The sequence below is a fragment of the Cupressus sempervirens genome, chromosome 1, assembly GCF_028749045.1.
Source record: "Cupressus sempervirens isolate cs-2001-9-10 chromosome 1, ASM2874904v1, whole genome shotgun sequence".
NCBI classification, from domain to species: domain Eukaryota; kingdom Viridiplantae; phylum Streptophyta; class Pinopsida; order Cupressales; family Cupressaceae; genus Cupressus; species Cupressus sempervirens.
Genome location: NC_143118.1, coordinates 82,882,954 through 82,905,827, shown reverse-complemented (window position 1 = coordinate 82,905,827; position 22,874 = coordinate 82,882,954).

The following is a 22,874-nucleotide window of genomic DNA, read 5'->3' as shown; positions in this document are numbered from 1 at the left end:
CCTAGGGCATCATGTACTATTCATACACACATTGCATGGAATTAAAATTATCTTTTTCCCATTGGTCTAGAGATGTCATACATAGTGATACCATTCCATAACTGCACCAAGTCACTAATAAGAGGCTCAACATATAAATTCATATCTTTAACTTGGTACTTACCTAGTTGAATGAACAACAACTTTATATAATTATCATGACCATTTTACAACACAACTTATAATTACATGTAGATAACTATTAAATGAGAAAATACTTGGAACAATCATTTCTAACATATTGTGCTTCCTCTTTATTGTAAACCATGGAGGAAGGTTATAATTGTTAATTTCAGATTGGTTTTGACATATGAGTGACAATATACTTAAGTCATTTACTTAGTTCATGCCAAACAAGTAATGTATGCCGAGCATAAGTTTCCAGATAGTATGTGCTAAGTGAGAGATATACAATATATATCGAGAAACTAGTAAGTACTAAGTCACATAAGTACTATGAAGATAGAAAGTGCCAAGTCATTTAGATGCCAAGTGATCAGTGGATGCTGAGTCATTTAGAGGCAAAGTTACAATATCGAAGATACAGTGGATGCCGAGCATTAGACACTTCAAGTACTGAGTAAACAATTTTGGACATAGTTATTTGTAATGACACAAACTTATATGTAAAACATTTTTGAGGCAACTTAAGGATTATTCTATAATTGATAAGGATGAATATTTATTGAGGATCCCTATGCAGTACATGCAACCAATCAGTTGAAGGGATATTTTGAGTGGCTAGATGGATGAATTACAATTTTTTATTCATACCTAACCCTAAGTCACTTAGGTATTCTTAAGGAGGAAAAACCCTAAACCTTGTATGAATGTGGAAGGAGAAAACATAGAAGTTTGCATGCACAAATTGAGCTTCATGGTGGCTAAGGAGTTGTGAATTTAGATACATTGTAGAATTAGTTAGAGGAGAACATATGAAATAAATTAGAGGAGAGAAGAGATAAATATGATCAGTGAGGATCACATACACATTAGGAAAGAGGTGATTTGTTATCTAGCAGTAGAGTGCTAACCACAGGATCATTGCTGATACATTCTAGTAGGTGAATCAGTTAAATCTCTTAACAGAGTATCTTAATAGGTTGTTTTAAATCCTTTAACAGGGAAAGATCTAACAATCTTGTAAGCCTTTAATAGGGAAAACCTTTCATAGGGTAGATCATAGTTTATGATCAAACATTGTAGCCTTCACTAGATACACTTTATTACTGCAGTAGTGGATATTTGTGGGTGTCATCACCATCCTAGTTTTACCTTCTTATTGGAGGGTTTTTGGGTAACCAAATATCTTGTGTCATACATGTGTTGAATGTTATTTCCTTTCATATTATGGATGAATATGTTTAGCTAGTTATTTTAGTTAACATGCAAATTGTGAGATGGATGTGTGGTGAATGAATTTATGGTTAAATTTTTGAAGAAATGATTTGTGCCCCCCCCCTTAGAGTTTACTTTCCCTATTGTATTTCCAACAATTAGTATTAAAGCATTGGTTCTATAGAAAGGAAAGCTTTGCAACTTTAAGGAAAGATCTTGAAGATGGAAGTCTACAAGTTGGGAAATATTATTGATAACTAGAATATTGAAATACAACTTGCCCCACATCAGCTGAATAAAGCAAGAGATGAGTTAAATCGATCATTAAAGAGAAGGAAAGAGATAGCTATTGAAGAGAATGACACACATTACCTAGAGATTGACACTTTTGAATAATTTACAGATGGAAATTCAAGTGAATTTTATGTAGTAGTTGCAAATCTGATGGAAAAGAATGGAGCCCTAACTGAAGTGGTTAGAAATCTAAAGATAGAATAAGAAGTCCAATGAATATTGCTATGTGAGGTGATTGAGCAAAAAAAGAAAGCTGAAGAAGATAAAGTCATGATTAAGGATGACAAAAGGATACTGACCAACATACTAGAAGAGAAGACATTAGAGGTGGATAGGATTTCTCACATGCAACTAGAAAAATTGAATCAAATGATGATTTCAAATCATGAGTTGAATGGAAAAGATATTGAGATCACAACACTGAAGTTGTAGAATGAACAATTGATAAATGATCTAAAAAGAGAAAAATAATTTGCTGAAAGTTTCAATAGAACTAGTGAAGCCATCAAGTAATTTGAGAAACTAATGAGATCTCCTAGATCCAACAGTGATACTAATGGATTGGGTTACACTAGTACTAAAGAAGGAGAATCATTGAAAAGTGGTGAACAAAGGAGAAAGAATGGTAAGAACTAAAAAAATACTTGTCATAATCATGGTAACATAGGTCATACAATAAATATTTGTAGGAGAAAGACTCCAAATCATAATCCTAAGTAGAAGTTCATGGGTCACTGCCATAAGTGCAAAAAGAAAGGACATCAAGAACATGAATGCAAGACCAAGACATCAAGCACAAAAATATTTGAAGGTTACTACTACAACTGTAAGAAGTATGAACATAGAGCATATGAGTGCAGATCAAACCCTAACTGGTCATCAAACAAGTAAGCTAAGGTAAAACACATTGGAAGATCCTACAATTGGCATTACAATACCAAATATTGCTGTCACCATTGTCAAGAATATGGACATGTTTCTAAAATTTTTATTAGAACACATTTTAGAAGTGACTACAAAAGATGATTGAGTCAAACTACATGTTTTAATTGTTTGAAGACTGGTCACATAAGTAGAAATTGTCCAACAAGGTCAACAACACCTAGCGGTGAATTCAATAAAGGGAAAGGAAAGGTTGATGTTGAAGAAGTCAAAGTGCAGATGAACAAGACATGGAAGAAAAAATAAGATTGCAACACATCAAGTTTAGATGGGATAACTTCATCCAATGGATCAGGTGAGCGCATCATCCCCAACTTGGCAATTAAGAGGTATGTATGGGACCGATATTTCAAAGTTCAATTATACACTAGTTCCAAGTATTGAGTTTTGAAAAGATCATATATGCATAAAGTAAGATGCAAAGTATTGGTTAGAACTTAGAAGAAATCTATAAGTTTTCATGTTGCTATCAAGCATGAAAGGTTTCACTGTGGTTGTCAAGTGAAAATTAGTTGTTGCCAAGCTATCAAAGGTGATAGTGTTGGTTGAGCTCATAGTGGTTTCTAAGTGTGAAGGAAATTATATGGAAGTCAAGTGAGTCAGAATTGCTATTATAATTGAGCTTACAACTGTGTGAGCACTAAGCATTTATTGTGAAGTTTCAAGGGCTATATAGTCAATTTTTGACTCATTTACAATTATTCAATTTTGAAGAGAGAATGAAGAGCTAAAGGAAAATTGGAAAGAAGGATTCAAGCATTTGAAAAGTAAATTCAATCACTAGTCAACACCAGTCATCAAATTTTCAAGGTATTTATCATGTGTCGAGCTACACTTTAAATTTTTGCAAACCCTAGTTAGTTGTTATAGCATCTAGTTCTTTTGCTACTATGGTCAAGGAAGGAAAGGAAGTTTTGAATGTTCAGTTGATATGTAATGAGATCAAACAACTACATTTTTAGGTAACTCCTGATATTGCATATAAAGGAGACTTGTCTGGTGCGTTATTTATTGATGATACCACCACAAGTTTTGATGATACAAGATGTAAGGTGTTGTTAAACTTGCAAGGTTCAACACATTATAGAAATGGACATAAGAGAGTTATATGGAAAATTTTGTGAGAATGGTGTATTGAAAGAGGAATTCAAGGTTGTAGAGAGAAAATGGTTAACCCATGCCCTAGACTTTCCAAACATGTTCAAAACAAAATGGATTAAGATTTTTCTTAGTGGAATTCATGACAGTTCTATATGGTTGGAGGATGACCCTATAAAAATCACAAAGAGGATCATTCATAGAGTGATAGGGTATCCAATCCTAGATAGACCTAAGAGAATGAGGAGTTATGTAAAAGAGGCAATTGAAAATAATACAGGGGCACTATGGAACAAGAGAGGAATGACCATAGACACAAATTCTGAACCCATAATTGCATTTGCAATGAGAATGATTGCACATAAGTTCTTTTGATCTAGCAAGTTAAACAATGTACCATGTATGGCTATGGATTTGGGTTACAAGATAGTAAAGAAAGACCATTCTTATGACCTTGTTGAGTTACAACTCCAATAGTTATCAGAGAGCTTGGGAGCTATAAGCAAAAGAAAAAGTGTGCAATGCAAATCTAGTTCAATACTTGTTTGTATATTTTTCTATGTGTTGAACACTTTTCCCACATTTGGGAAGATAGCTTGGAAGACCAACACATCAATTGCAGTGCAGATTGGTGAATTTATAGAGAAACTAGGAGATAATTTTGAGAGTGTGATGACTAGCTACTTTTAAGACTTTAAGAAGTTAATGAAACAAAGATAGAGGATTCTAGTATCACTAGTAGAGAAGCATTTCAATGATGTTTATTTTCTAGTTGATGTTGATTTCACTTATGTTCAAGATGCTATTCAAAGAGTGAGATGGCTCAGACCATTGCCTTATGAGACTAATGTTGATGAGGCATCTACAACCATCACTACTTGACTGGAAAAAGAAGTAGATAAGGATGCTACTACTTTTGGAAACTATGATGTAATAAAGTCAAAGATCATAATGGATTTAAAAATAGCTTCTATGATGAGGAAGAAAAATAATCTTGTGAAGAAGCTCAAAGAAAAATTTGGTGAAGCAACAAAAGGAGATGAAGAAGAAGAAGATAATGAAGATGATGAAGATGCACCTACCCAAGCACCACTTTCTCTCACATAGGGTCAAGGTGAGGACCAAGGATAAAAGGAAGCATCAAATTACAAGGGTGCTAAGGGAGAAGAAGCCAATGAAGCACCTATTACCATAGAATAAAAGAAGAGAAAAGTAAGGAATCCAACAATAGGAAAACCTAAAAGGGTTATAAAACCAAAGGCTATAGTTTCTGCTACCAGGGTTAGCACAAGAGCTACTACCAAGAAGACTTGGGAGTTTTAGAAGCCTAAAGGTAAGAGAGCTAGTAAAACTACACAGGGAGAGAACTTGAGCAAAAGAAAAGAAGGAAGTATATTGCCCTAGTTACATCAGATTAGGAGAGGATTGAGTGAGATGATAACAAACAATTCAAAGTGACAAGTCATTGCACCTATTTTGATTTGGACAACTTGTGTGAAAATATTAAGAATAATGTTGTTTTAAGTGGATTCACACATGTTGAGTTTGATAAACTTGGGAAGTTAGATATGGATAAAGTAGAAGAGTCTATATATGCCATGATGGAAAATTTTAAGATGACTCCAATTGGGATTTCCAACTCTCTACCAAAGAGCCTACATGGTAGAGTTGAGAAAAGGTGGAAATATAGTCTTACAATAGAGAGAAATATTAGAGAGACTAAACTTTCAAGAGTCATGCCAGATTTGGACAAATTTGAAATGACAAAAGCTATTACTAAGTATAAGGAAATATTTGCTCCAAAGTACCAAGCTTTTAACATTTTATAGAACAAGATTGAAGCTCTTGTCCAAAAAAGCACACAAATATGGAAGGTAATTTATGGGCTGACAACACAAAAGGCTATTGAGAAAGCACCTAAAGAAGCAAGTGAAGAAAAAACAAAGGAAGAGGTAGTTGAAACAACAAATGATGAATGTATGATGGAAGTACACAGGGAAGGCACTATAGAGGGGACAATTGAAGAAGAGCAAAAAATAGACCAAAATGTACCAATAGTACAAATGCCAAGTGCCAATCCTCAAACAAACAATGTAAAAGTTAAGGATGTCTCTAACATCACCATTCAAAGCATCAATTCCCTAACAAAGGAGGATATGCAAAAGATACTGATTGATTCCACCACCAAGGAAAAATTATGCAGTCATGCTTTTTTGGTGAGTGTGGATGAGATTGAGAAGGCATAATTGGCATCTACAGGGGAGAAAAATCAAGTATTATCAAGTGCCCACTCTCAATCTATAGAAGTGAAACCTATCACACATATGATAGTATAACAAAGGAAGGGGATCATGCCTTCACATATCAGCACCAAGGTACAAGAAATTATAATAATTGAGAAAGAAAGGATACTAGTCCAAATAGGCCAGAAAGCCAATCTTGCACTACACCACAAGCATAAGGTGGAGAAGAGATCAAAGAGAAAGACAAGGAGAAGGATAGGACTAAAGATTCAGTCTTGACTACAAAGCTAGATGAAGTAATATCAATACAAATGCTAGTTACCTTACCAGACACTACTACTCCTACTCCTGGTCAAGCATCTCATAGGTCGAGTACTGAAGCTACACCTTTGCAAGCATCAAGGCCAAGTCCTAGAACATCTAAGGTTGATGAGATGATATCCTATGGTGACATCAACTTAGATGAGGTGATTGAGTTACCAAAGTATGATCTTACAACAATCACAATAGAGAAGATGAGTATATTGCAAGATGCTCTAGCAAGGAAAAAATACCAAGAACTACTTAGAAGGGAGCATAGGAAGAAACAAGCACTTCATGACATCAAGGACATATTTCTTGATGCATTCAACCTCCCTATGCCTAATGAAGCCAAGCCAATCATTGAGTAGTTGACATATATTTAGAGAAAATGAATGGTGAGGACCTATATACCAATGTAAAATTATTGGAGTGGTCTAACAAGAAATTTCAAACCAAGATGGATGAACATATATCTAGTTCCATTGTACTACACCAGGTTGAATTAGAAACCAAGACTAAGGGTGTGAAGAAAGTATTAGAGAATATTTTCTTTCTTTACACTAAGTTATGTGATACAACTCTGTTCACACAAAAAGTGCAATGAAATATTGACACTTTGCAAGGAGATATGAAGCTAATAGGAACTACTCTAATTAATTCTCTAGCTTAGAGTCAAAAGTACTTTAGGAATTTGATGGACTCCCAAGGTTAGTTGGCTGCCTTTTATGCTCAAGATGCAAACATTAGGGCAACATTGATCAATATCCAATCCATGTTGACCCTACACATGAAGATACTACACCACAAATTTGCCTTTGTAGAAATAGTGACAAAGAAAGATCCTCATCTATCTATACATGAAGGATTAGCTCACCTTGTTTTCAAGTTATCTATCCAAATCAAATAATTGGAAGTAGCTTGTGATAACTGAGATGCAACTCTAAAGATAATATTGGAGGTCCATAAAACTTTCTTGGACAAACACACAATTCATGTACAACACATGACATAAGTGTCAAAAGAGGGTGAATAAATGAAGGTTGGGAGAATGAAGAAAGGGGGAGAATACATGAAAGGAGAGATAAGTTTTGGGGGAGAACCAAATAGAGATAGAGTCAGTATAGTAGATCTACTCAGTAGAAATATTTAGAATCAGAATAGAATAATCAACTTAGGAGGAGTTATTGAATTTTGAGGTATGACTAATGAGTCATAAGTTTTGCAAAATTTTGAACTTCTTTTGAAATTTTATATGTAAGACAAATACTATGGATATTATCTAAGTTATGCTAGAAGAACTAAGGATATTAATGTAGGACCAAGTATTTTTTCACTCATGTCAAAGGCGAAGATTGTTGATCTTGTTGAAGAAAGAGATTTTTGAGAACATATTGATACAAGTATGATCAATATGTTTCAATCATTGTTTTGTCATTGATGTCAAACCTTCTATTTGTTGGTAAGAGAATTGCTTATATGATTTAAGTACTATCACTTATTTGATTGATGAAGAGGATTTGATCAAAAGATGTAACAATAAAAGCTAGAGGAAAGGTTGAGTAATGATATGAAAAGAAATACAAGAATCAGTTAAGACAATTATAACATGTTGAATTGATAATCTACTTAAGGTTACAAAGTATGGTTACACTAAATAAGTATAGAAGAACAAGTTAAACAAAGTTTTTCTACCAAGCTTGACCGAATGGATAGTAGGTGCTGAGAAAAGTCAGTGCAAGCTGAGAAAAAAATTAGTTGGAGCCGAGTAAAAGTCTATTCTAGTGTATGCTGAGAAAAACAATGGATGCCAAGTAAATTTTAGTTGATGCCGAGCACCAGTAAATTTTAGTCCATGCTGAGTGATTTTATAGAGCATGCTGAGCAACATAGTATGTGCCAAGCATTAGAAATAAGTTAATGCCGAGTGGCTGCATTATTTGAAAGATTGTGAATTTGATGGATCTAAGTCAACAAGTTTGTTTTCTTAGATTGTGTGAACTAGGTGGAAGATAAGATTGATGATCTGGTGTCATAGAATTCAAGGTAAACTATTTTGAGGCAAATTCAACGATAATTTAAGGAGAAGTTTCTAGAAGAGATATGAAATATGGGGTAGATTCATTGTATCCTACCTAATCTATCCTAACCCTAAATTGGACGATGGAGAATGAGTGACAAAAGATCTTAATTTCCTATTTATAGGAATGGTTGGTTAGAAGTAAAGGTTTTCATGTGTGAGAACATAAGGAAGACAAGGAGTCAAGGGTTTTTCTTCATCAAGTGACCTAAGAGAGGAGTTTGCATTGGCATGTTAAGCAAGAAGGATTAAGGGTATGAATGCTTGAAGGGTGAACAAACTATCAGAGTTGAAATATGTGAAGGCCAAGCATAATGGAGAACTAAAATAGAGATCTATAATTTGCAAATGGAGTTGTAAGTTGTTATTAGATCAAGCCTTACTTTTACTCTCTAATAATTGTACTGATCTAAGGTAGATCCTTTGGATTAAGGTTGACCTAATAGTCATTTGTAAATCCTTTAACCTGGTGACATTCTAAGTGAATGGTCTAAAGTCCTCTAACAAGGCTCACTCCTAATAGGGTGATTGAAATCTTTTAATAGGGTCACATTTAATAGTGTGTATTATAACCTTTAATAGGGTTGGCCTTTCATAGGGCATCACTTCAGAAGAGTGAAAAAAAGGGTAGCATATTACTAGTGGTTTTTTCCAAATTGGGTTTCCACATAAATCATTGTGTCAAATGTGTTGCTGAATTTGTTATGTTTCATGTTTACATTTCTACAAATTGATTTGACAGCAACCTATAAGTTTTTAAGTGATTTCATAATCTTATGGATGCATGCATGATGATAAATATTTTATAGGTTCACTAAGCTATGAAAAGTTTTATTTATACATTTGGACCTTGGATAATTGATTCACCCTCCTAGTTATTCTAAAGTATTCCAACAAATCTCATATTGGTTTTGACATATGAGTGACAATATACTTAAGTTATTTACTTAGTTCATGGAAAACAAGTAATGTATGCTAAGCATAAGTTTTCAGATAGGATATTTTGAGCAAGAGATATATAGTATATGTTGAGTAACTAGTAAGTGCTGAGTCACTCAAATGCTAAGTAGATAGAAAGTACTGAGTCATTTAGATGTTGAGTGATTAGTGGATGTCGAGTCATTCAGAGGCTGAGTTACAACATTGTAGATACAGTGGATGCCGAGAATTAGACACTTCAAGTGTTGAGTAAATAGTTTTGTACATAATTGTTTGTAATGGTACAAACTTCTATGTAAACAATTTTTGAGCTAACTTAAGGATTATTTTGTGGTTCTAGATGATAAGGATGAATCTTTATTGAGGATTCCTATGTAGTACATGCAACCAATTAGTTGAAGGGATGTTTTGAGCAGCTAGATGGATGAATTACAACGTCAATTTATTCCTAACCCTAAGTCACCTAGGTCTTCTTAAGGAGGATAAACTCTAAAATTTGTATGAATGTGAAAGGAGAAAAGAGAGAAGTTTTCATGTGCAAATAGAGCATTCATGGTGGCTAAGGAGTTATGAATTAAGATATATTATAGAATTAGTTAGAGAAGAATAGAGGAAATAAATTAGAGGATAGAAGAGATACATATAATTAGTGATGATAAAAAACACATCGAGAAAGGGGTGATCTATTATCTAGTAGCAAAGTGATAACTATAGGATCATTTTTGATACATTCTAGTAGGTGAATTAGTTAAATATCTTAATAGAGTAGTTTTAATAGGCTATTCTAAATCCTTTAACATGGTGCTTATGTCATTGTAAGTTAAATTCCTTTAATCAAACAAACTTGTAATAGGGTAAGATCTAACAATCTTGTAAGCCATTAAAAGGGTAGACCTTTCACAGGGTAAATCATAGTTTATGATCAAACATTGTAACCTTCATTAGATACACTTTATTATTGCAGTAGTGGAGATTTTTGGTTTTCATCCCCACCCCAATTTTACCTTCTCATTGGAGGTTTTTTGGGTCACCAAATATCTTGTTTCATACATGTGTTGAATGCTATTTTCTTTCATACTACGGATGAATATGTTTAGCTAGTTATTTTAGTTTACATGTAAATTGTGAGATGGATGTGTGGTGAATGAATTTATGGTTAAAGTTTTGAAGGACTAATTCATCTCCCCTCTTAGATTTACTTTCCCTATTGTATTTTCAACAATTTTTGACGAAAAAAATGGGCCACACTGAGTATACATATCTTAGGTCTCCAAATAGATTCACACTATCTATTGCCAATGAAAGCCTAAGATTTTGAGGTTCTTCTTTAAAGTGTGGTCACTTTTTCTCTATATCCATAAACATTAAACCATCTTTAGGCATTCAAATAATTTCATCTCAAATTATATTTCATGCATGTTAATCCATAAATTGTGCCAAGCCACTCAACCTAAATAATCATTGCAAACATGGAACAATGAGGATGTAATGAAGAATCTTGCAAGGCACCTTATTTGTTATTTGATCTGGTCGATATCTACTTGTATCAAATTTAAGAAATTCTATTGAAAATTCATATTATTTATGGTAAATACTATGATCATTGGGACCAACATCAATTTCTTAATAGTTCATTTCAACATCTTTCATAGTGGTACATAATTCTTAGTTTGAGTAAGGGAGAATATTTGATGGCGGTAACAGAAACTCACCTATCAATATACACCAAAAAGTATAAGTTGTTAATCTAAATAATATTAATAGTACATGTTTAGCCCTTTATTAATAGTAATGACTGTAATACCCCAAAATCGGCTCATTGCCATTATACCAATTCTGGTCTATTCCTGATCAATCCTAAGACCTATTCTAATAGGCAATTTTCATTTTGCTACTCGCTACTTGACTTAATTGTCAAATGCAGAAAACCTAAATCTACATTCATCATGCTTATTATTTAATTTCTATAGTATTGACTCATATTAGCCACATTAAACCTATCTGATTTCAATTTAATTTAATCTAAAGTATTCATACTTTATTAAATTAAGTTATATCCTAAGGCTAATGTACTATGGAATTAAATTTATTTAATTTAATAAATATGCATATTTTAATTAATTAAATGAAATTATTTAATTAAATGGAGAACTTACTTCTAATTAATTAAACAAAGTTATTTAATTAAATGGGAAGTCATTCCTAATTAATTAAATGAAGTTATTTAATTAAATAAGAAAAGTGCCTCTAATTAATTAAATAGAATTATTTAATTAAATGAAAATGGTAATTATGAGAACATATCTCATTTTATTAAATTAAATTATATCCTAAGACTAATGTACTATGGGATTAAATTTATTTAATTTAATAAATATGCCTATTTTAATTAATTAAACGAAATTATTTAATTAAATGGAGAACTTACTTCTAATTAATTAAACAAAGTTATTTAATTAAATGGGAAGTCATTCCTAATTAATTAAATGAAGTTATTTAATTAAATAAGAAAATTGCCTCTAATTAATTAAATAGAATTATTTAATTAAATGAAAAAGGTAATTATGAGAACATATCTCTTTTTATTAAATTAAATTATATCCTAAGACTAATGTAATATGGGATTAAATTTATTTACTTTAATAAATATACCTATTTTAATTAATTAAACGAATTATTTAATTAAATGGAGAACTTATTTCTAATTAATTAAACAAAGTTATTTAATTAAATGGGAAGTCATTCCTAATTAATTAAATGAAGTTATTTAATTAAATAAGAAAAGTGCCTCTAATTAATTAAATAGAATTATTTAATTAAATGAAAAAGGTAATTATGAGAACATATCTCATTTTATTAAATTAAATATCTCACCAAAATCTCTCTTCAGTTAAAAAAAAAGAAATTTCCAGTTCACTGTTGATAAAAAAGGAATTAAATCAGTTAACTCCTTTTTCTACTCAAATTAAATCAGTTAACTCCTTTTTCTACTCAAATTAAATCAGTTAACTCCTTATTCTACTCAAATTAAATCAGTTAACTCCTTTTAATTTGGAAATCTTCCTTTATGACTGAACTTCACCTTTAATCCTGATTGTTGATTGAAATCGATCTCAACCGTTGATGGATTCTAGGAAAGTCTATTTAAGAGACCCTCATCTCTTCATTTTGAGAAGAGGATGAATTTGGAGAATTTGCATCGAATTGCTGCTGGAATTCATACTCACATTTGCTCATATTTTTACATACATCTTTCATTCTTAGTTTAAATTCATCTAGCTTAATAATGCATACATTTTTAGTTTAATGTCTTTTATTTCTTAGATTAATTGCTTGCACTTCATCTAGATTACTTGCATATTCATATAGCTTAAATTGCATTCAAATCCTTCGTTCTTACAGGGTCTAGTTGCTTAAACACCTCGAATTTGAAGATATCTGACAAGCAATTCCCTTTAGATAGAAGGCAACAGGTCACTTTGCCAGCTGATTTTTGGATGAACAATCCAATGTTCATTCTGGGATGAATCCACATACAATGACCGTGTTGAAGTGTGTGTGTTAGCAGAGGCCGCATATTCACACATACATTTCTGGCACCCACCATGGGGCTGAGAAATCAATTTTCTGGCCTCATTCATTTTGTTTTCCATTTTAGTTTTTTATTTATATCTTGTTTTGTAGGTTTGTCTTGTTGCAGGTTTGAAGACAGTTTGAGAAGGCATCCAACAATGATGAAAAAATGAGCATTTGAGAAACCTCTTCCTCTTCTCTTCTTAATTTTCTTCTATTTCTCTTCTTTTTCTTCCTTTTCTTCCTTCTCATCTTCTAAATTTTCGAAAAAAAAAAAAAAAAAAAAAAAGTCTTGAGGTTTTTGAAAGATTTGATCATATCCTTCAAACGGTTCATTATTTCAATCTAAAATTTTAATTGCATATTTGGCATGCAATCTGCAGTTTACAGTAAAAATTTTGGATATATTTGATCAAAAATGAATTTTTAATTATTTTTTTAATGTATTTTCATAAACAAATTATTTTTCAACTCAAATAATTGAATTTAAATATGATTTTTTTAAAAATATTTGGGACATGCTACGCAGTTTATAGTAAAAATTTTAGATTTATTTGATCAAAAATGAATTTTTAGTAATTTTTTAATGTATTTTCATTAAAAAATTATTTTGCAATACAAATCATTGAATTTAAACCTAAAATTTTTATTGTAGATTTGAGAAATTCTGCGCAGTTTATAGTAAAAATTTCAGATTTTTTTGAATAAAAAATGATGTTTTATAATTTTTTAATGTATTTTCATAAACAAAATTAATTCTTGATAGAAATAAAAGAATTTCAATTCAAAATTTTTATTGAATGTTTGGGAGGCATTCTGTAGACTACAGTAAAAATTTTAGATTTTTTTAATCATAATTCTATTTTTAATAATTTTTTTAATGTGTTTTCATAAAAAAAAATTATTAACTCATGATGCAAACCTTGGAATTTTAATCAATAATTTTTATTGCAGGTTTTTTTTTGGAAAATAGCAAGGAAGAAAGAAAGGCCATCCAAATATAACAAAAGAAAGCAAAAAATAAAAATAAAAATGCATCTCGCTTTTGCTAGCTTCGAAAACAGCACAAGAATTGTTAAAAATAAGGTAAAATCTACTAAGCGCATTGCGAGGATCACCATGTAACCTTCCTTAGCTGATAACAATTCATTTGGAGCTAAAACAAACATCTCTTGTGTCAAGCTTGTGTGTATTTCCTTCCATGTTCTCATTTTACAACACATGCATAATTTGATATTAGGTTGTGATCTCTATTAGTTTCATCTAGCAGACTTAGTTACTAGTGATAGATCTAATTAGCTATCTTGGGTTATTGGACTCGCTAATCCATCGGCCCCTCATTCCACCTTGTGGTTGCAAGATCAGCACCGCGTTAAAGTGGAGGGGTCTACGGGAAATAAGCGTTAAATGCTCCACAAGGCAACCTTTTGTGCTTTCTAGAACTAACTAGTTTCTGAGTTGTGGACTCGTTTTGGCTTGTGTGAGGGGTTAAATGTTCCACATCTTTGGACTAACCTCACAATAGTTAAAGAAATAAGTGTACCACCTTGTGCTTTTTGATTGCTTTTGGATAGATTTGCTTTCGAAAATTAACATCTATACACACATAGTAATTAGGCCCCCATGAACACTATTTGTGGATCTTGAGGGAGTGGGTTCCTAGTGAAACTCCTCTTTAAGATAGATTCCTTGTAGGTGGGGAGGATACTTTGAGCATCTCGCATATATTTGAATCTTCAACTTGTTGATTGAGACATCATTTCTCCGGAGAGGTTGATAGATCACTGAGAGTTGATATCATAGATCTTTAAGAGATACTCTTAGTTTAGCATGTCAGATTAATCTATTTGCTTTGATTGGGCTAAAAGTGAAAAAGTGTCAAAACCTTGAATCTGGAAGCTAAGTCCCCTTGTGGTACACTATTGTGAGTTGGTCACCTTTAGAGAGGGTTAACTGTAGTAGACAATCCCTCTATAGGGAAAATTGCGTTGACGGAACCTCGAGCAGTAATAGCCATTTTTGACGTGGTAGTGACAACCACTATATTAATGTCCTTGTGGAAGAAATCTCCACTGGTGTGGTTCATTGTGGGTTGTTAGATCTCCCCAGTAGCTCTTGAAGATTAAGTTTTCAGACTGTATTAAAACCTCGGTGCACTGGGATTGGAGGTCACCCCTGTGAGTCATAAAAGTTGCAGAGTCAAAACATTACTAAAAACCTTAGAGAGGCCAACTTTTATTTTCTAGGGATGTATGCATGATTGCAAAAGCTTTTGAAAACATACACAAATAGCTCTCTTAGGAATTAGTGCATACTAAGTCACTTGATTGTTCATGCGCAAGGTTGCTTTTGCCCTTGCTCATTGTTTTCATATATGCTTGATATCACCTGCTTGTTGTTCTACGTGCCTGTTTATCTGCTTGCTTACTAAAAAAATCAAATTTGCTATCTATTAAATTGAACTTGTCTTGAAAATCTACCCAATCTGTCTAAAAAATCCAAAAATCTTGCCAAAATTAGTCGTTATTCTGAAACTGATCTGCTTTCTCGCGCGAAAAATTTTTCAGTCTCGCGCGAAATCATTTGGTCCTCGCACAAAATCATTTTGTCCTCACGCTAAATTAAAATTCTATCATGAGTCTTTGCGTGACTAATGAACTTTCTCATGTGAAATTAAACACAGTCACCGACTTTTGCGCAGGCCGTAAAAATTCTTAGCACAACTCGTAAAACTTCTTCGCGTGGCCTGTAAAACTTCTTCACACAGCTTGTAAAAGTTTCTCGCATGAGACTTTGTGTCAGCATTACCAATTTGGGTTTGTTTTAGCTATCTATGACCTGCCTGTTGTGTTTTTCTACATCTTTTTATCGCTCTCTGTTCGCAAATAGTCCTGAAATAGCGACACTTCACTTAGCTGAAGACTTGTGTCTTGCACCTTGATTAGTCTTGTCTCATAAGTAATTTTTGGTCCTTGTCTTAATGCTTTTTATACTTTGTGTTGCATTGGTCATAATCTCTAGCTGTTCTAGCCTTTAAATTAGACCATTTGTGCCTTAGTAAACAACATTCTTACTATTATCTTGTCCTTTTCGAGACTCAATCTTAGTGTAGTCCTTGTCCAAGTTCTCATGCAAACAGTTGCACATCTCCATGCGAGATCTTTATGCTATCCAAGTTAACCTTGCACTACTTTGTGTGGCCTACAACACATCCTCGTGTGAAATCTTTATGCTATCTTGAGTCTTTGTATGGCCCTGTGTACTTTCTCATGGGCCTCTCAGAGGATCTTCATGCGAGATCTTGAGTTTGAACTGTCAAGTTAGTTTTTTAGAGCTATTTGTGCTCTGTACCAAGTTTGTTTCCTAAACTGGTTTATTGTTTCTTGGCTGCAAACAGTCCCAAATAGTGGCATCCTGCTTAGCTAATGACTTGCGATCCATACTTTAACTAGTCTTGTCTCTCAGTTATCTTGCTCTTGTCCTTTAGTGCTTGTTGTACTCTGTGTCATGATAGTCATAATCTTTGGCTTTTCTAGCCTTCAAATCAGACTATTCATACCCTAGTATATTGCACTCTTATCTTGCTTTTCTGAGACTACGTTCTAGTGTGGTCCTTGTCTAAGCTTTTTATTTTTGTCATTGTCTATGACTGTGGCAACTTGACTTATGTTCTAAAACTTGGCTGTCACTACTTGAAACATAGTACATCAAAATGGCTAATAACCAATGTGCTAAATCCAATGTTCCTAGTGAAGAAGAAAAGCTACTTATTGCAAACATGAAGCAACAAATTCAATCAATGAGCACTCAACTTCAAAGACTAAAAGAAGAGGAAAACACATCATCAAACTAATTCTCCTTGAGAGAAAATTTCCCTTCCTTCTATGAAGACCAAAAATCACATTCTTGTGATCTTGAATCCAAGATATCTAAGAACACTTCACAAACACCCAAGAAATCTAGAAAAATATTTGAAGAAAAACCTTGGGAACCTAAACCAAAGCGTGATTTCACACCTTTGAGAAAATATTATAAATTAACCTTGAAAGAACTTCTTGAAGAAAAACTCATTATTTTACCTAAGGTCACTTTGGCGAGAGTGTCCTTTATGAGTAACTATTGTGCCTATCACAAACATAATTTACATAAAACTTCACATTGCTGAAAAAAAGATCCAAGATCTCTTTGACAATGGCATAATTCAAAAATCTAAGCTCTCAACTACTAAAGATTCTACTCTCAAGAAGGATCAACCTCATGAAACCATGTCTAGTAACGGTTCAAACACAACTTCTACTTCCTCCAACATACATTCACTTTCTAAATTGTCCAATCTTTCCAACACATATTCACCAAAAGAACTCACTACTCCCTCAGTTGACTATGTGTACCCTCAAAGGCTGCCTTTGAAGGAAACTCAAGCTAATCTTGACTTAAATGCAAACCTCTCCCATACTACTCAAACCAAAGATTCAAAACCTCCATGTGTTGCTCCTCCTATTATCCCCACTCCATCTATTCCTCCATTGTCCCTTCAAGAGCCTGTTATGCAGACTCCAGAAATAGATTCGAATACAAATTTAGATACTCCCTTATCCTTGGATTTGGTTTCATGTCAAGAGGACCACTTAAATGATGAAGAAACAAGTGTCGATCAAGACCAAGATTCCTTCATCCCCTTTCAAGTCTTCCAAGATCTCATGCCTCCATCTCAAGAGCCACATATTCTTCCATCTCCCATGTCATGCACCTCTACTAAGAAAGATCAAGATATTCCTTCCGCCATCCTTAAGGAGACTATAAAAGACCAAGAGAAGGATACTTTTCCTATGTTACCTTAAATTCCTTTTGAAGAGAAAAGTGTTCCCTCGCTCTCTTGTTCTACCTCACTACATTCACTTCAAAACTATTCTCAAGATTTAAATACTCCTATCAAAGGTATTGCTCCTATAATAGTTACTCATAAATCTATTGATGGCTTTGGTCATATTGCTCACTCTAAAGATGCTAATATCCATACTCATGGTCTATTCACATCTTCTAAATCCCTACCCATCTAAGCTAAAACCTTCAAGTCTTCCATCCATATTGGGACCTTATGTTCCTCCATCTACTTCCACTCTTAGCCCATTATACATTCCTCCTACCCTACCCCAAGATCAACAAAGATACACATACTTGAACTCTTCATGTTCACCTTTCCATCTAAACCATTCATATTGGCCTCTTTCATCCATAAATCCCAAGTCTTTTGGAAGCAATTTGGATGCTCAACTCAAACACAAGTGCATGAATCCATCCTCAAAAGTTCACTATGTCTCCTCTAATCGACATGTGAATGTCAAGAAGGAAAATATGCAAAAGAGACCGCAAAGTTCCACTATTCAAAGAGCTCAACCAAAGAAAGTATGGGTTCTTAAATTTGTTATTGAAGAAATGAGTTCCAAAGCATCTAATAAAAAATCAAAAGCTATATGGCTTCCCAAGTCTCTTTTGAAGGACTTGAATATTGAAAACAAATCAAAGTTGACATTCAAGCTTCGAAAGACTCTCACTCCACCTTCTTCCCAGCATCTTCCTAAAAAGGTTTCAAAGCCTTCTACTCCACCTTCCTCCGAAATTATTCCACCACCTCATACATCTAAATCTCATACTATTTCATCCAAATTTCCTCCATTATTCCATCACCCTTCAAGGTGTGTGTCAATGTTGATCTTGCCCACTTTTTCTTCTCGCCTTGCACATCCCTTTCAATATCCTATCCACTCCACCTTCTATCCTCCACCTTTTATCCTTCCATCCCATTTATCTTATCCATAGCCTAAACCTTGTCCTCCATATATCTTTTCTACTATCTCCCTCCATTGCCTTATCAACATCTTTGAGTGTACCTTGCTATGGCCTTGGCTTATCATAACTTACATTATAGGAGTTCTATCTCACTTAAGAAAGACTTGAATTCTTTCTAAAAACTCTAAAAATCCAAAAAAAAAGAAAAAAAGAAAAAGAAAAAGTGCCTCGGTGAAAACCTAGAAACAGGCGCTTTGGTAGCAAAAGTAAAGAAAAATAAATCTGTCCTATGGTGAAAGCCACTTCTTGTGGCACCTTGGAAAAGTACCATGATGAAAACCTGGTAAATAGGCATCATGCGTAATTCTTCCATCAATGGCATCCTATCATGATCTTGCTTATCCTTCAGATGTCCTCATCTCAATCCATTCACTCATAACCTCCATAACAAAGTTTTCTAGCCTATTCAGTTAACCCTTTGGTCTTGATCAATGAAAGAAAGAAGAAAACTCAGTTCTTAGCAATCTCTTGACATGGTCACTTTCTTGGATTACTTACGTGACACCCTTCATTACACCATGAGCTCATATTGTTATATCCTTTTCCCTAGCTTGGGTAATCTTGTGAAGGCTTTCCTTGAGGCCACATATTCACGCATACATTTCATTACTTACGTGACACCCTTCATTACACCATGAGCTCATATTGTTATATCTTTTTCCCTAGCTTGGGTAATCTTGTGAAGACTTTCCTTAAGGGTAACATTCACTGCTTCATATTCATTGTCTATCCATCTCTGCTTATCCACTCGCTTGCTACTACATCTCATCCTACACCTTGCTAGACACTGGAACAAAATCAAGGTAATCCTTCTTGAGAGCTAGTAATCTCTAACAAAGTTCTAAAAATTTGAAAAAAACATAAAAATCAGAAAAAGTCCTGAAAAAATTGTTACCCTGGTGGAAATCTAGCAAATAGGCACCTTGGTAACACCAAAAAAAATAAAAAATAAAAAAAAGAAAAATACCAAAAAAATTGGAAAACAAGAAAAGTGCCATTGGTGAAAACTTGGAAACAGGCATCATGGTAGCAAAAAAAGGAAAATATAGCCAAGAAGGTAAAAACTTGGTAAACAGGCACCTCTTGTTCCCAATGCCTCATCTTGCAGCATAACTTCAGGCTTTCTGTATAGTTGCTTTCACGCATTTGCTTTCTTTCTTTCTGCTCATGTATCCATGGATTGAGTCTTGTCATAGCTCAGGGGCATCCCCCCTTAGTGTCACTATTTTTGAGATTCTCCTCATAGAATCTCCTTCGTGACAGTCACCAGTGGTTCTCACTGCGTCTGCCTACTGTTGCTAGTGTCACTATTTTTGAGATTCTCATCTCCTTCACAATAGTCATCAGTGGTCCTCACTACGTCTACCTACTATCGCTAGTGTCACTATTTTTGAGATTCTCATCTCCTTCACGATAGTCACCAGTGGTCCTCACTGTGTCTTCCTACTGTCGCTAGTGTCACTCTTTTTGAGATTCTCCTTATAGAATCTCCTTCGCGATAGTCACCAGTGGTCCTTACTGTGTCTGCCTACTGTCGCTAGTGTCACTCTTTTTAAGATTCTCCTTGTAGAATCTCTTTCACAATAGTCACTAGTTATTTCAGCTGTGTCTATCTACTATTGCTAGTTGATGTCTCCAGACTCCTTTATGGAAGATCTCTTTTGCGTTAGTCACTAGTCGTTCTAGCTATGTCTGTCTACTGTTGCTCAGTCCTTCTTAGGTTCTTCATCATGAAGATTCCTCTTTGACCTCAATCACTAGTCATTCTGATTTCGTCTGCCTACTGTTGTCACCCTACTGATGAGATTTCTTTCAAACTGGTTCTGGACATTGACACTTGACATCAATCCCAAAAACATTGAACTCAAAAAAAATGATATACTTGTTTGGATATGCTGAGCTTTTCTTTTGTTTTCTTTGTTTTTGCTTTATCATATCTCCTCAAGCAACTTGATGATGTCATCTTCGACTAGAGAAGTAATGACTGGGGGCATGATCTTTTCTTTGCTTTCTGTTTGCAGTTTAGTTCCAATAAGTTGATATATTCCTATAAGAGGGGTGTCCACTATAAGAGCCTCTATCTCATATTGGATGGCCATGTGTACCTCAACTCTTTTTTTACAGATACATAAATGATATTGGTTCTTCTCCTTGTTTGTTGGAGTAAACTCTTCATGCTACAGTAAATACTGATACTCGTCCTGCTAAGTGAACGTACAGGTCACTGCGAGTATATCTAGCACATTTCTGTCTTAGGTTACGAACATAAGGGTCATTGCAGATAGAATGAATACTGAATGCTTAGCATAAGAGGGATCTCCTATGTGTTTGGTGTGCCTATCATGCAAGCAACATTCTAGTCATCCTAGCGTTTATGCTTTGATGCTTATGTTAACTTACTACATTAAAAGGGACAAATGTTTTGGTCATTCTGGCTTCTTGTGCCTCAAATTCTTACATCTAATCCCGACAAACCAATAATGTATGTTATACTCATATTTCCATGATTGCAATGTCAGTGGGAATTGTATGACCTACGAGCTTTGTTCTATATCTAGTGATGATTAAATATTGAGGCTCGGTAACCAAACCTAGGGTTGCATTTAACATAGTCTTGCATTGCATACTTCACTTGCATAAGCATGCGATTCAATTGCAAATCTACTTTCACCTTCTCTAATGAGGGATTGTTGATCTCTTCAAAGTATCATGTTCTTTCACGAACTGCACAAATGATTGATTAATCACCCTCTTGGCTACTTTGGTTGTTCTAAACCCATTTTTCGAGATCGAATTCAAAATCTGACACACTTAAGTGGCTCAAAATGCATTTTACAATTTTGGGACCAACGCGATCGAACGCTTGTGCAGTCCAAATTTTTTTGATGCTTTGCGATTCTTGGAATCTTTTCAACTCAAACTTGGTCTTTTGGATCTCGAAATCACTTCAGATCACTTTGATCTCTCCAAATTTCTTCTGATCACTCTGATCTCTCCAAATTTCTTCTGATCATTTTGATCTCTTCTTTATTCTTTAGATCATTGTAATCTCTTCTACATTATTTTGAATCTCAAATTTCTTCTATTGCTTTACATCATATTTTTGGTATGTCATCTTTCAATTTCACTCCCAAGGGGGCAAGATGATTACATAAAAGAACTTGAATTTCAAATCAATTTGAATCTTCATCGCTTGGGGCATCTTGTTCCTATCTTATGTCCTCGTCACTTGGGGCATCTCATCACTCGGGGCATCTTGTTCCCTCCTATCTGACATCTTTTCTATCTATCTTATCTTTTCATCAATTGATCAATCTTATAACAGCTCTTCTCAGAGTTTGATGGATAGGTATTGGAACAGTCTAAACCCTGACTCCTTAGGAGGAAGCCTCATTCTGGGGATGATTCTATGACTCATGATTGAATCTTGTTATCTTTTATCAATCTCAAGTATCTAGGTGTTCTATCTGGATCCTTGAAGGTTAAGCTCCGTTCTGGAGATAATCTTCTAAATGCTATCAATCTCAGGTATCTAGGTGTTCTATCTGGATCCTTGAAGGTTAACCTCCATTTTGGATATAATCTTCTAAATGTTATCAATCTTAGGTATCCGGGTGTTCTATCTGGATCCTTGAAAGTTAAGCTCCATTCTGGAGATAATCTTCTAAATGCTATCAATCTCAAGTATCTAGGTGTTCTATCTGGATCCTTGAAGGTTAACCTCCGTTCTGGAGATAATCTTCTAAATGCTTTCAATCTCAGGTATCTAGGTGTTCTATCTAGATCCTTGAAGGTTAAGCTCCGTTCTGGAGATAATCTTCTAAATGCTATCAATCTTAGGTATCTAAGTGCTCTACTTGGATCCCTTAGGATTAAGCTCTGTTCTAGAGATGGTCCTTAAAAGCTTATCAATTGGTCTTCGTATCATCAACTTCAGAACTAATCTCATCTTCTCATCATGCTTTCTAATGTTTCTTTGAATTGAACGTACTGCTCACACATTCATTCAAAGAGGGGAAAAATGTAATACCCCAAAATTGGCTCATTGCCATTATACGAATTTTGGTCTATTCCTGGTCAATCCTAAGATTTATTCTAATAAGCAATTGTCATTCTGCTACTCGCTACTTGACTTAATTGTCAAATACATGTAGTGCCTGCCCCTAGTTTACATTTTT